Raw genomic sequence first — 16,147 nt, 5'->3', positions numbered from 1 at the left:
AGAGGATGACCTTGAACTTCTGATCTTCCTGTCTCACCTCCCAAGTGCTGGAGCTTCAGGTGTGGGCCACCGTGCTTGTCTTACACAGCGCAGCGCTGGGGTGGAACCCAGGACTTCACGCATGCTAGGCAAGCCTCTATCCACTGTGTTACATCCTCTGCCTCTGCGTTTTCCATTTCGGTCTTAATGCGAGAATTATTTTTGTAGTCAGTGGGAGTCTGGAATCTGATTTTACTGTTTCCATTCGAAGCAGCAAGTGTTCCGACAACAATTATTGAGGGGTCTTTCTTTTTCTTATTGCTTTGCAAAACCACCTGTATCAAATGTTCCCAGGATGCCTCTGAAAGGAACCAGGTACTGAAGAGTCCAACAGGTTGCCGTGCCCCTAGACTTTGCCTGCCAACCCTGTTGGCCCATAGGGAAGGGCATGTGCTCTCTGCTGGTCTGATCTTTTACCTTCCCTGTCTTAATCTTTTTTCTGTGTGTGTACAAGCATGCATGGGGGGTTTACAAGTGTGTGAAGGTGTGAACACCCACATAGGCATGCTCACCTATGAAGAGCTGTGCGCAGGCCAGAGACTGACCTTGGGAGGTTTTTCTCAGTCACACACGTGTCAAAGTCTCTCACTGAACATAGAGGTAAGCTGGCTGGTTATCAAGATCCTGGAACCCTCCTGTATCCACCTCCACAGTGCTGAGATTACGGTTGTGTGCCTCGGATCCTTACAGGGCCACTGGGGATCCAAACTCACGTCCTCATGCTTGCATGACAAGCACTTTATCCTCTTAGTCATCTCCACGGCCACTCTGTAAATAACATTTTTCTTTTCTTTTCTTCACTTCCCCCTCCTTTTCTTTGCCCTGCTTATCCACCCTACTTATGTCTCTTTGTCCTTCCTGCCCCCTCTTGCCTCTCCTTGCCCTGCTTGCCCTTTTTCCTGCCCTTCTTTTCCTCCTTCATCCCAGGTGGGTATAGAGTTAGTCTCAAGGTCTGTTTTGATGCATAACACAGTCATCAAAATTCAGCTCTTCTCCAAGAGAATGTATGTATGTATACATATATATACATAATGTATATGCTTGTGTGCGTGTGTGTGTGTGTGTGTGTGTCTGCCTCTATCACATTTTGTTTCCCTGAGCAGGGTGGGCTGAGTTGACCTCTATTTCATTTAGAACAGACAGATAGTTGGGACTATTAAAATCTACAGTGCTTTGCTTGGCTCTTGGCGATTCATGGCCACTAATCCCCATGGATATATTTTTATTTTCCTGGATATATTGGATGTGCAGGTGGTATATATTGGAAAAGCCTGTTGTTTATTGACACGAGCCCAGTAAAGACTCTGATTAATCTTAAAAATAAATAGAGCAAGGAAGGTCACACTCTGGATCAAGAGCTCCGATTATATCCCGGATAGCTAAGTTATTTATTTCCAGCTGAGAGAAATCCTCCCTGTGGAAGTTCCAGGAGAAGGACGAGATTTAACAGCACAGGAAGTGTGTGCAGGGCTGTGCTTGCTCCGTCTTGGAATCCTTGCTGTCCTTGACAAGAACTCCTTCATTAGGCATACCGCTGCCCTGCCCTTTAAACCCAAACACCCTGAAGATGGACCTGGGAACAGGGAGAGAGGCAGGAGGGTTAGGAGTGTCGTTCTTAAAATGCTGGCGGGTCAGCAGGGAGTCCCAGCGGATCCCCAGTGGGGCGGGTGGGTGCCGGGACCCGGCTCCAGAGTCCAGCACCCTAGAGTCGGCGAGTTCCCAATGGCAAGCGGGCGCGTGGGTAGGGGCATGTGACAGACACAAAGTATAAATCATAACAACCTTTATTACAGGGGGGGAGAGAGAGAGAAAGAGAGGGAGGGAGGGAGGGAGGGAGGGAGGGAGGGAGGGAGGGAGGGAGGGAGGGAGGGAGGGAGGGAGGGAGGGAAAAAGAGAGAGAGGGAGGGAAAGAGAGAGGGGGGGAGAGAAAAGGAGAGAGGCAAAGACCCCTGTGTACCCCAAGAGAGCAAAAAAGAGAAGAGAGAGCAGACGGCAGCGGAGGGTCAGTGGGAGTGGGCGTGGCTTGTCTCTTAAAGAGCCAGGAAACCACAACAAGAAGTAAAGGTCCGCTTGCCACAACCTGGAGTTGCCCAGGAAGAGTTTCAGCTGAGAAAGCGTCCGTGTCAGGTTGGCCTGCGGACATGTCTGTGGAGGACTGCCTTGGCTGTTAGCTGGGCTTGAAAGACCTACCCTGAATGTGGCATCACATTCCCAGACTTCAGGTTCCAAATGGCAGATGCATTTTAAAAATGCTGAGAGCCCAAGATGACCAACAGGCAGCGGGACTTGTATGTCTCTCTGCTTGTGACTTGGATGTGACATGACTAGTTCCTTGAGTTTCTGCCTTAACTTCCCCAACATGGTGGGTTGCGACCTAGAAGTATAAGCCGAATAAATACTTTCCTTTCCAAAAGTGGCTTTGGTAAGGGTATTTTATCACTGTGACAGAAGCAAAACTAGAACAAGGGGTCACTGGGACTCTTTGTCCCTCTTTCCAGTGTGGTCACACTGAATAAGTCTCCTGCCTCCACTTTTCTCTGTTACTTGTCTAACTGGCATGTTGAGGAGCCTGGCTTGTTAGAGTTGCAGGGCCCAGACTCCGACCCTGACAACTGGGGTACCAAGGTGAGAAAGGAGGGGAGTATCAAAGGATCCCAGAGTATCCAGTGCCAGGGTGTGTTTACCCATCCCATTTCTCAGAAAGGCTGAACTAGCGAGATCTAACATTGCAACTTACTCAAGCTTAGAAACAGGCATTGTCTCTTGTCTATTTCTTCCTGAATTCTTTAAAACAGTCATGGCAATAGTTTTAAAAAGTGAGTGGCATCTTAGAGATGGATTAATTGAGAAACAATTAAAAATTAAAACAGCATATAGTCCAGCAGCGCAAGGCTACAGTTCAGTGCTGGAGCACTTAACAGGATATAAAGGGTCAAGAATCCCACCCCTAGCAGTAGGCAAAGCATATATTCAAGGCATGAAATGTAACAGTTTGATATAGGTGTACCTTGATTGATTGCTGCAATAAAATTAGCATATCTCTCCCACAGTTCCTGTGTGTGCATATGTTTGTGTACACAGAACACTTAAAATCTGTTCTCCTGGAGCAATTTCAGCAAACAATAGAAAATTATACATAGTCATCATGAAAGGTTGTGTTTTAATCAGCTTTCCTTAAAGCAGTTCAATTAAAATGCATTATTGTTCTGAGGACACGGTTTAGTCACTGAAGTATTTGCTACGCAAGCGTGAGCCACGGAAGCCATATTAGGCATGGTGGTTCACACTTGTAACCCCAGCACCGGGTAAGCAGAGATGGGAAGATCCCTGGGGCTCAGTGGCCAGGCAGTCTAGCCTACTCAGTGACTTCCAGGTCCTTAAGAGGCCCTCCCGCAAAGATAGCGGATGATATTTCTGAGCCAACACCAGAGGGTGTCTCCAGACCTCCCTAGGCTTGGGAGTGTCCCCTCAAAAATACTCTATAAACAGATACATTGGGGAAATTTTACTCTCAAAATCCCCATCCTTAAAGATCCGTGTACACAAGAACAAAGTAAAGGCTTAGAGAGGTCGTAACACAAAGACTTTATTGACCCTGTGAATGATCCTTCCTTAAAGATAAGTAAGTGCAGAACTCTGGCCTTGTCACCTCCTCCATCAGGGACCCCAGAAACACTCTGGGAAATGACGGGCTAAAACGACTGATATTCTGGGTTTCTGTGGGTGGCGAATGACTCTAACAATCAGGAACCTAATCCGTGCCAGCCAAGCGAATGGGTAAAACTAAGAGAAACAGAAGCAAGTCCTGTAAGAAGGGTCAGTCATCACAGCTGCCATGTGTTGCGGGTGACGGTGAAGAGGGCACCTTGCCAGGCTCGACAAGCTCAGCCTTAAAGATGATGATTCTCACTGGGTTCTCCTCATACCTCTTCACCCATCCCCCAAACTGCCTCTTCCCCTTAGTGTTCCATCTCAGTCGGTGACACTACCAAGCCTTGTAGCCTTGTGTGTGCCCTCCTCTGAGCAGTTCCTACACTTGGCTGTCCCCATCCTTATGTGTGGCTTAGCCTCCTTCTCAGTCAGTCACCATCATTGACCAGCGGCATGCGAGCACCAGGCTCCCAGCCACCCTCCTGGCTCCCACATCTGTCTTTCCCACCCTTCAACCATGCCATAGTTCTTTTTTCTAGAACCCAGTGACCAAAGTACATTCCAGAGATCCTGTGACCCTCAAAACTAAACCCCTGGGGCAGAAAGGATGGCTCATGAGTAAGGAAAAATCACCGCTCTTCCAGAGGACCTGAGTTTGGTTTCCAGCATCTGTGTGAGTTAGTTCACAACCACACGTAACTCCAGCCTGAGGAGATAAGATGCTTTTCTTCCGACCTCTGAAGACAACTGAACTTATGAACATACCTCCACACAGACACACACGGATACACATGATCTCAAAATAAAAATAATTTTTAAAAGAATGATCGTGAGGGCCTTGGAAGATGACTCAGTCAGCAAGCATGAAGCCCTGAGTTTGAAGGCCAAGAGCCCATAGAAAAAAACTAGGTTCAGCAATCCCAGCACTGGGAATACAGAAATGGGGATCCCTGAAGCTTGCTGGCCAGGTTCAGTGAGAGACCCAGCTCAAAAAGTTAGGTGGACAGCAATTGAGGAAAACAACTGATGTCGGCCTCTGACTTCCGCATACACTCATGTGTGCACACAGTCACAAGAACACATACCTATACCAGACACACACAAAAAGGAAGAAAAACGACCACTCATCCGGAGAGCATGTGCTAAGGGCCTTTAGAGTGTTTTCTAACTAAATAATTTAAACTAGAAGTAGTCAGATGCCTGACACTAAGGACTTTAAAATATCCTGGCTCTAATATTCATTTTGGTTCTTTATTATTGCTTAATTTTCTGAGAAAGTTCTCACTTCACTCTGTCACCCAGAATGGCACTGTATTTGTGGTTCTCCTGTGTCTGTCCCCTGAGTCCCAGGACACAGGTGTCCACCTCCATGCCTGTTTCCAAAATTAATTTATATTTCACTCTGCAGCCTCAAAAGAAAAGCCATCAAAGTTAAGACAGCAAAAGCCCATAACTTTAATAACGCACCTCAGAAAAATACTAAGCATGGCATCAAAATGAAATCAGAACAGCAGCTGCAGTTCCTTTGTGCCTCCCACAAATTATCAAAATAACTCAACTCACATCCCATATCATTTGTGTTTCCTTCATCAACTTTGAAGTTTACCCCACCTCATTTCCCCCTCTGCCCTCAAATATATCTCTCTTGCTCCGTTAGTAAAGTTTGGTGTGGAGGGGAAATGCGGCCTTCAAATATTGAGTCTGAGCTCCACAAATAGAGCAGTAATGAAAAAGTCAGAGGAAAGCCTTTGTAATAATCGACAGGGACAAACAGAGCCCAGAAATCAGCTGGAATAATGAAGCCCAAATTGTTTATGGAATCAGTTATGCTCTTTGAGCTTCGGGGCCGTGGAGCTTTTGATTTGGCCTTTCCTCTGTGTGGATGGGGGTTGTCTGGTTTTTCCTTTGTTTGAGTGTGTGTGTGTGTGTGTGTGTGTGTGTGTGTGTGATTGTGTGGGGGTGGGAAGACTTTCCCCGTGTATACTAGTTAACAGGGCTCTCAGATCATCCCAAAGTCATGGAAGTTTTGGAGAACTCCTCAGTCAGTCTACACACAATGCTACAAAATTGAACCAGGTAAGAGCTGGTGAAATGTTCATTGGGTAAAGGTGCCTAGCTCCAAAGCTGACACCCCGAGTTCAATCCCCAGAACCTACATGGTAGAAGGAAAGAACAGACTCCCCCAAATTGTCCTTTCACCTCCGCATGCAGCTCCCTCCCTCCTTCCCTCTCCCCTTTTCACACATATGTGTGCACCCATGTGTGCATGTGCGTGCACACACACACACACACGCACACGGGCGGACACACACACACATAAATAAATAAATAATTGTCCCAAAGAAACCTTGTACAACCTTCAGCTTCAGAGAACATGGGTTCTGCCTGCCCCTGATGCACTAGGGGCTATGATATAACAGATTCTGGAGGGGAGGCATTTGTCATCTTGGTGGGTACCCCTGGTGAGCCTACCAGGGCCCAGGAAATAGTGGTGGTCAGGATATGCAAATGCACTTCTGCTCCTCCTTTTGTACCTATGATGTCACCTGCGGAAGGGCAGATACAAGAACTACAGCACCTTTGCTGCCTAGGCAACAGGATGCTAATGATTTGATGTCTCAGAGTGATAAAGCGATTGACTGTGTGAGTTATCCCTTGTATCATGTTAATAGAGTCTTTTGTTACCTTCTCCCCACCCCCACTTACATTGAGTATAAAAGTTGTAGAGAAATAAACATGGGTTTCTGGAGGCCAGTCCTGGGCTGCCTTGCACACTGTGACAAAATATTGCCATCATTTTGGGAAGCTTGAGGTAGAGGTTTATTGCTGTTGGGTTATTTTTAATCTAATAATGCTTTGAGTAAGTCCATAATTTTGTGCGAGGCCTCATTCTTAAGTACCCTGGGGCATGCGGAAGGCGACAGTGTACTGTTGAGAAATGGAGAAGGTGCTACTGGGGAGACAGCTCAGTGAATGAAGTGCTTTCCTCACAAGGATGAGGATGGGAGTCTAGAAGACAGATTCCTCAGAGCACACATAGAAACTGAGCGGGCACAGCAGCCTGCCTGCAATCAAGGCAGTCCTAAGGCCAAGACAGGGGATCCCAAGGTAAGCTGACTAGCTTGGCTACCTGGAATTGGTGAGCTGTGGCTTCAGAGGAGACCCTGCCTCAAAAAATAGAGAGCAATCAAGGAAGACATCTGGCATCAACTTTAAGACTCCACATGCATATATATGTACATGCACATTCCCACGCACATGTGCTATGTGAACACACATGCACACGACAAAGACCGAGAGAGAATCAAAGAGGAGTTACTGCCCCTCCCAGACTGCCATGCAATCTGAGGGTGCCTGTACCCTGTTTTAACATTCTCTTTACTGTCTCGCCTTTTGAACATCTGACATAATGGGAGAATAATGGCACTCACGTAAGGAAGACCAGGCTACTAACCTGGAAGTAAAAGAATCAATTTCATCTCAGCAACTCAGATCACACACACACACACACGCACACGCACACGCACACACACACACACATACATAGATGCATGCCACTCTGGTGTGCCACTCAGGAGCAAACAGGGCAAATAATAATTGTATCAGCCAGCGAGGTCCAAGTAGTCAGGATTTGACACAGGCATCGCGTGGAATCAGTTCCGAGGGAATTCCCACACTTTCTTTCCCTTCCACTCTGACAACAGTGTGATTAATGGCTTTACTGCTGAAGTTTCTGGATCACTGAGTAAATTTTAGGGTCATCAGCACATTTTCAATCTGTTTGTCTTCTGAATATTTGTTCTCTCTGTGCTCTCCACTGATGTCAAGCCCCACATGAGCGTCCCTGACTGGGGGCACGCTTACATTCGGATGGCACAGTCACCACAGACCCACAGACAAGGCACCGATTGCCCAAGCCATCACTCAGTCTGTCCCCCCATACAGGGTGGCGTCCCCCCACACAGGGTGGCATCCCCCTCCTGGGTCCCTCCCTCCCCACATAGCCTTTCTCCCTAGCTGGAAGTCAGTTCAGTGTATAAAGCACTTGCAGCACAAGCCTCAGGTTCAGGATCCCTGCACCTATGGAAAGGCCAAGTGAGCATGGCAGCCTGCCTGTCGCCAGGCAACTCCAACAGCATGAAGTCCCAGAAGTAAGCTGCTTTGCTTGACTAGCTGATTCTCCAGTTCTGGGTTCCACTGAGAGATCCCACCTCAACAGATAAAGTAAAGAACAATCAAGGAACACACCCAAAGTCAAACTCAGGCCTCATACATATGTGTACCTACATGCACATGTGTACCCACACTCATGCAAAACACACATACACACATGTGCACACCACACATGCACAAACATGGCAAAAAATATTTTAAAACCCTCTTCAGAAATCCATCCTCACACCACTGAGAAGCCACAAGCCAAAGTAAAGGATTCTAATTCCCAGCCACAGGTCAAAACTGAAGCTCGTACCAGACACAAGTTCTGGCCCAAGTTCAGCCACTGGCAGGTGAGCAGTCAAATGTGTGTGCACTCTCTACCTAGATTCTGAAGGAAGAGACGCAGCTCAGTATGTCAGTATGGGCAGGGAACTGTCATCAGGGGGCAACCACTCAAGCTGGCCTATGGGCTCCTTGGAAGTATACAAATGGAGGGGCATACAGAAGCCAAGATGGGAGCTGTCTGTCTAAAGTAGGGAAGAAGAAAGAGGGACCAGCAGCACCCTATCCACTACCAGACATTTCTGTGGTGTGATGCTGTCTCGTGCATGGAACACTGAGCTCAGGGGAGGCTACCAGGGTGTCTGCAATGAGTTTAAACTAGGTTGCCGCCGTGGGCAGGCTGCAGTGCCCAGCTGTTTGTGAAAGCATGAGCCAGGTGTTGTTTCTTAGTTGTAGTTACCAGTGACGTCAGAGCATCTCCCTTATATGTGTGTGGACTCCTTTAATCTCTGAAGACCTCAAGCAGGAATCCAAAGAAAGAGCCCATTCGCAAGACTGCCTCAAAGAAGCCCTACATTGTATACATTTCTGTGCCTGTGTGTGTACATGAAATGGAGCAGCCAGCTTCCTGCTGGCACACTCTGAGGGTCTCAAACTCAAGACTACAACTACCTGAGAGTCTAGGTTGTTCTGCAGACCCCAGACTTGTTTGCTGGGCACAGAACTCCCACCTCCAGCTCAACACCAATCATCTGAGCCAGTTCCTCCAAAGGATCAAGTGTTCAAACATGTGACCAGCAGGAGTAAGTGCCCCAAACAATGATGTATCAAGGGGAGGGGTCAGGGATAAGAAATAAAGATGAGCTGAGCTGCTGATTTACTTACCTAGGACTTGTGGCTCTAGAAGCAGTAGGAAGCAAGATCAGATAAAATATGTATGAATAAAAAAGTAGATAAGGAGAGAGCAGAAAGGGGGATTACAGAAAATAGTAAATTTAAATGAATGTGTATGAAAAGGCCATAGAAAATCTGTTATAACAGAATACCTGAGTCTTTATTTAGCGCAAGTTTGAAGGTTAGAAGTCTAAGATGGGTTGGCCCCATCTGTGCTGCCTCCAGTAAGGGCCACATCACCACATGACAGGTGGCATTGTGACAAGAGGATCTGCAAGAGAGACATGAAAAAGGAAGTTTCCCTGGAACTGAAACAGTGCCTGGAGCTGTGGTTTAAATTAGAAATGTCCCCTATGGGTTCGTGCATCGAACACTTGGTCTCCAGATTGTGGCACTCTTTGGGGGGTTACAAATGTAGTGATTTAAGTGAGAAATACCCCCTCAAGGTCATTGAAATTTCCATCTCTGGTTAGCGATGCCTTTGCTTGGTAGCCTCGCCCCACTTACTGTCCTTGATTTCTGTTCCTGTGTGTGTACCAATGGAGCAGCCAACTTCCTGCCCTGCCACCTGCTGCCACACCTTCCCCTGTGGTCTTCCGGCACCGTAAGCCAACACAAACCCTTTCTTCCTTCAGTTGGTACTGTGGCATTTCACCAAAACAGCGTAGGAACTAACACATAAGGGAGCGTTAATCCAGCAATGAGCTCCAAGAGATAGAAGCACCCATATCTTCTCAAATAAATATATTTTGTTTAATGACGGTCAAGGCTCTCTAACGCTTGAAGAACAAAAGCTTAGGAAGGCCCTGCAGGCGTTAGAAGTGAGGGCTGTTTTAAAAGGAAATGGAGGAGTTGAGCTGCAGAAGCACCCAGGTAAAGGAAATATAAGCTAATTAAGTTGTCAGATTTCCCTTGAAGAAAGACTAATTAGATTGTCAAATGTCAGAATGCATGAATACAGTAGAGTACTGCAAAACCTCTTTTTCCTCCAGTGCAAATATTCATTGTCTTTCTGTTTCCACGTTGCAGCTGGAAGCATGGGTTCAGCATCTCAGATTTGAAAATCTGAAATACACCCCTAGCCTCAGGAGGAGTTTCTAGTTCCGTGAACGACTCTACCTCAAGGCTAAAGACCCTGGACCTGCTCTGGCCTCTGTGTGCATTCCCCACCCACGTACTCACAAGCAAGAAACATTGGCATGCGCATGCTCAGAGAGCAGGATGGAGGAGGAAGGAAACTAGTTGAGCAAGATGACTAGTCCCCTTCTCACCCGTTTCAGGGAGGAATTTTCCCAGAATTTAAGGCTGAAGCACTGTCCTTTTGGTGTTAAATGATTCGACTTTGGGACAGCAGACGGTCCTGGTGGAGCAGAAACAATCACCACAGCAATCGTGGTTCAGTTAGCACAAACCTTGGCACGCCCTTTTGTCGCTCGCCCCGTCTGACTGTGCCGGGGCTGTTCACGGCAGCGCCTGGTGTCAGAGCATCCTTAAGTTAGCATTCTGGTCATTACTCACCATTAATTCCTTGAGCACTCTATCGACGTGCAGTTACCAACCATCTGCTGCATCCTACCACTTCCGCAGCTACCGACCGCTGGCACTCATCCAGGTTAACGTGGCCATTTAGACTGCCAGTTTTCACACATTTCGTCACTCGCTGCTAAAGTGTTTAGCCCCACCTCTTCGCTTGTCATGTTTATAACCTGTCTCTGAAAACACGGCTCATATTTCCAAGGCGGAAGGAGGCAAGGACATGGTCTTCTTTAGATGACAATGATTTGAAAAGTCAGACGTTGTATAGAGAAAGAATTTGCTGAGGGCCTTTGGAACAGCGTTCTCAACCTGTGGGTCTCAGTCCCTGGGGAGGTCAAGCAACGCTTTCACAGAGGTCGCATAAGACCACTGGAAAACACAGATATCTACATTATGATTCATGACAGCAGCAAAATTACAGTCGTGAAGTAGCAATGAAAATAATTTTATGATTGGGGTCACCACAACATGAAGAACTGTATTAAAGGGTCATAGCACTAGGAAGGTTGAGAATCTACTTGAGGAGTGAAGGGCCAGGATCAGGACACTGATCCCTGTTCTACACAGGAGGGAAAGTCATTTGGAAAGGGAAGGCCATCTCAGCTGGTCCGGGGAATCATTGGAGGAGGAGGCAGGTAGTCGGTGATGAGGTGGAAGGACACTGTTAACTGATTGGCTGTGCTGACACTGCCTAAAACTTTGAAGGAGCCACTTCAAATGCCTTCCCGGGAATCCTCTCTTCTTCCTGGGACTGGGTATGAAGCTCAGCCCCACAGGCAAGACGCCCTAGGTACTATCTCCATCACTGTATAAACCATGAACCAAGCCGGCTGTGCGCACCTGCAATCCCACACTCAAGAAATAAAGGCAGGCTGGGCGGTGATGGTGCACACCTTTAATCCCAGCACTAGGGGAGGCAGAGACAGGCAGATCTCTGTGAGTTCAAGGCCAGCCTGATCTACAAGACCTAGTTCCAGGACAGGCTCACATATATGAGCCTTTGTCTCAAAAAACAAACAAAAAAAAAAAACAACAAAAAAAAAAACACAGGTACTGATGTCATCCTGGAAAGATGGGAGGCCTAAAAGACGGAAGCAAAAAAGGCCTCGCTAGGTTTTTTTCTGAAATATTTCAGTACATTATCTATGATCTAAAGTCACTGTGTTGACTTTAAGGATCCTGGGTTACTGGCACCTAGAAGAACAACACTTTAGCCAAGAGTAAACACGCAACCTTCGACATGCAGGGTATTTTGTCTATTCCAATTTTCTTCACTTATTGACAATCCAGGTACATAAAATCAATGCTTCCGTGTCGGACAAAACAACTTACTGCGCTCCTCCTCTAGAGAAAATCAAATTACAGGAAGCAGTATTTACCCACTTCAGAGAGTAAAATGATTAAACATCTTAGGAGCACAATTTGCCCACAAAGAATGTAATTTCAGCTAAAGAAGCAGGGTATGATGCGCTGGCCAGTGTTTGATATGCTAATTATGCCAGCCGTCTAATATGAATTTATTATTAATGTCAGCTAACATTTACTGAGCCTTTATTATGGCTAGCCAATGTGCTAAGCACTGACATTAGCTGCAGCCCTGGGAGGGAGGCAATTATCTACCTTCATAAACAAGGACCAGGGCCAGAGGAAATCCCACTGTGTTTATTAAAGTTAATGTACAAAATCATTGCCTTCTATGGAGATGTCCCTGGCAGTCAAGAGACGCAAATCCATGTCAAAACAAAGGGCATGCGACGGGCTGGAGTAGGGGGCTCAGGTGGCTAGGTAGGACAACCACCAAAGCCCACATAAAAAGTCTGCAGTGCCAGCCAGGGGGGAGCAGCCAGTAGGACCCCAGGGTTTGTCTGCCAATCATTTTAACCAAATCAGCGCAGTCCTGGTGAAGTAAGAGTTTTTGTCTCAGAAAACAAGGTTGACGACTAAAATCGTCTTCGGGCCAACTCGCGTGCACACAAAGCGTTTTGTGTTTTGTAGAGATGGCAGTCGAGCATGCTGTAACGAGGGACCTCTGACGGAATAAAAGAGGGTCGGTGGAGCTTATTTGGAGATAAAGTGGCCATAGGACCACATTTTTGATTAATAACTTAAAAACCGCGACATCGGGCCTCCCGTTGTTGAAATTCCGCTGTGGTAGAGGAAAACGGGCATTCGGATCATCCATAGTAACACAGGAGTCTGGTTTCATCAAAACCTGGTCATACATCAGGATTACAGGTGTTACGTGGTATTTTTTCATTTTTCTTGACTACTTCTCATCTCTTTACCAATGAGAAAATCCATATCCATGAACTTCAAAGTGTTAAAAGAAAACTTACAAGAGCCTATTTGACCTGCCAGAGGGAGTTCTCTGCAGACATGGAAGGGATTTTGGATTGTAACTTGACATTTAATGACATATACTGGATGCAATCCCTAATTACCACATATTACCTGTATGATTCCAAGTTTTAGTTACCTTTGTCAATATACTGGAGGGAAGAGAGGACCAGGAAGGGTGGCTCACACCTCTAATCCCACCACATGAAACCCAAGGGTCAGAGGATTGCAAGCCAACCTTTCCTTAAAGAAAGAAAATAAATATATAAAATGATGTTATTTAAAAATATCTAAGCCACTGTGATGCCATGTTGATTGTATAACCATGGCTGTAGAAATGAAGTTATTGAAAGAGACATTTGTATCCCTCCCTTTGGCTATCCAACTATTGCAAGAACGGACCCCAAGAAATTGGAATTTCCCCGAGATTCTCCTGCTGGCGGCAGAAAATGCTGAATCCTGGTACCAGCCAAGAAAGCTTGTCTCCCGGAAAAGAAAATCCCTGTGGTTCTGACAGGTCAAACCACCACCTTGAGTCTGAAGATGAGCCAAGAGGCATTGATGGGAGGTACCACTCCAGGCCAGAACAGTTGAATTAATAAGCCGCTTGCCTTTTATTAACCCTAAACTTCATACCAAAACACTGAAGACTATCTTACTGGGGCCACTGGATCTCTTTGTCCCTGTTTCCAATGTAAACAATTTTCCCTCTTAATTTGTCTCTTTGACTTATGGAGAATGGGAGGCTGAGCCTGGCTCATCTGGGCTGCCAGAGTCCAGGCTCTGACTCTAATAACCCTGATTATAGTTATGTGCCCAAACGCATGGAGGGCCCTTGGCAGGCTCCAGGCACCTGCTGAACAGTCAGTGCCCATCACTGCTTCTCCTGCCACAAGTAATCACTCCTTAAGCAAAAACAGTTACTGTGCCAAATGCTCATCTAGACACCAGTCATGTGGGAATGATCTGGTGTGACCAACTTCTCCTTGACTTTCATGCTAAAAGACTCATGGAGTAAAGCAATCCTCTTTAAAGCCTCACACTGACGGTAATGGATCTCACATTGACGGTAGTGGACCTCACACTGACAATGGTGGATCTCACACTGATGAGTGTTGGACCTCACACCGACGGGTGGTAGATCTCACACTGACAATGGTGGACCTCACACTGACAGTGGTGGATCTCACACTGATGAGTGTTGGAACTCACACTGACAATGGTGGATCTCACACTGACGGGTGGTAGATCTCACACTGACAATGGTGGACCTCACACTGACAGTAGTGGATCTCACACTGATGAGTGTTGGAACTCACACTGACAATGGTGGATCTCACACTGACGGGTGGTAGATCTCACACTGACGGGTGGTAGATCTCACACTGACGGTGGTGGATCTCACACTGACAGTGATGGATCTCACACTGATGGTAGTGGATCTCACACTGACAGTGATGGATCTCACACTGATGAGTGTTGGAACTCACACTGACAATGGTGGATCTCACACTGACGGGTGGTAGATCTCACACTGACGGTGGTGGATCTCACACTGACGGTAGTGGATCTCACACTGACAGTGATGGATCTCACACTGACAGTGATGGATCTCACACTGATGATAGTGGATCTCACACTGACAGTGATGGATCTCACACTGGAGGGTAGTGGATCTCACACTGACAATGGTGGATCTCACACTGGAGGGTAGTAGATCTCACGCTGATGGTAGTGGATCTTACACCGATGGTGGTGGACCTCACACTGGAGGGTGGTGGACAGGTGCTGGGTCAATTTGCTCGGGTCTGTTCTTAAGACAGAATTGTAGAAAATGGGCTGAGGGGGGAGGGGTGGAAAAGCACTGTGCTTAACTAACTCCCCCCATCCATCATGGTTTTTAACTACTTCTAGTTTGGTTTTACCTCTAAAACAATTGGAAATGGCCAGAGAGGTCCAAGGAACCTAGGTGTTCTGGCTTTGCCTGGGCTGGGTTAACACACAAGCACTGTGGGAGTATCCTAGCAGGTCTTTGCGGAGAGAAACGGGAATATCCTAGCAGTAACTAGCTGTCTGCAGTGAACGCTGTGCTTGCGATGGCCTATGGGAGCCTGACTTTTGTACTGCTGTTTATTTGTGAAGAAACAATTAATGCGCTTTACAATGAAACCTAGAAGGGAACCTCATATCCCTGTGGGACACAATTCTCCCAAGGATTTAAAAGAGGAGATCAATGTTCCACTATCCAGGGTTCAGAATATCAAATATGAACCCCAGCTCCTTGCCGATGATGATACAAGATTACTGCAGCTGGACTCCCAGGGAAATCAACGTTGCTACAACTATCTGTACAGGATGAAGCTCTGGGTGCCACCCATGCCTCTGAGATCCCATTTCATGCTGAAGGCCGGCACACCTGTTCTTTACTGGGTGAGAATTTCCACTCCTACTTGCTAGATCTACGAAACACGAGCTCCTTTGAAGGGTGTACGCAAGGCCCTTATCTGAGACAGCCCATTATAGGACAGGGGTCTTTGGCCAGAGTGAGCATTTGCGGTATCAAGAGGCCTTGAGTGAGCTGGCCACTGTGGTCAAAGATGAATTGATAGCTCTCAGAGACGACACCAATCAGCAGCCAAAGACCTAACTTAGTCATGTGAAATGTCACCAACAACCATTCAGGTCACATACCTCCCCTCCAGTCAGAAGAGCAAACGTTCCAAGCACTTCCTCGGACTGAAGAGCTGTAAGGACAACTACAGCACGCTGGAGAGTACTCTGTGACGGAGCTGCAGACGCCACCTGTGCAGCCTTCATGCCGTCTGGCTCAGCAGGCCCAGACTTTGCCAGCCAAAGCTTCTGTTGAGGCCAGAGTTCCTACGGGTCATTCCCCAGTCCTTTCTTAGGGGCATTGTCAAATACTGGCTAAGACTTCATTGTCTCCCAATAGCACTTTTTATGAATTTGAATTCAGATGCCATTAATATTTCTGTTGTTGAAATCTCCATTTGTTTTTTACTATAATTCGCTTACCCTCTTCAATGCTGTTTAGTCCCAAAGGTGTAAACTGAGGCGAGATGTCGTCTATGTCTACCCTACCTTACTCAATTGAATAGGAATGTTCTGATGGGTGGAAAAGTCAGGCCGGACCCCATGAGGAAAAGGGAATGTGGAAGTGGGGAGAACGTCCTCTGGAATTTTGGTGCTCCATTTAAACCAGGTGTGCTGAGACATGAACAGAACTTTTCCT

The 16,147-nt window shown here is 46.8% G+C and overlaps 1 pseudogene; it reads left to right on the top strand.

Moving 5' to 3' along the window:
* The first annotated feature begins 14,960 nt into the window (after positions 1-14,960).
* Positions 14,961-15,681, top strand: LOC130875017 (protein C1orf43 homolog; annotated as a pseudogene).
* The last annotated feature ends 466 nt before the right edge of the window (positions 15,682-16,147 follow it).

The sequence above is a fragment of the Chionomys nivalis genome, chromosome 5, assembly GCF_950005125.1.
Source record: "Chionomys nivalis chromosome 5, mChiNiv1.1, whole genome shotgun sequence".
NCBI lineage: Eukaryota > Metazoa > Chordata > Mammalia > Rodentia > Cricetidae > Chionomys > Chionomys nivalis.
The sequence above is the reverse complement of the archived record's forward strand: the minus strand, read 5'-3'. Positions and strand labels throughout refer to the sequence as shown.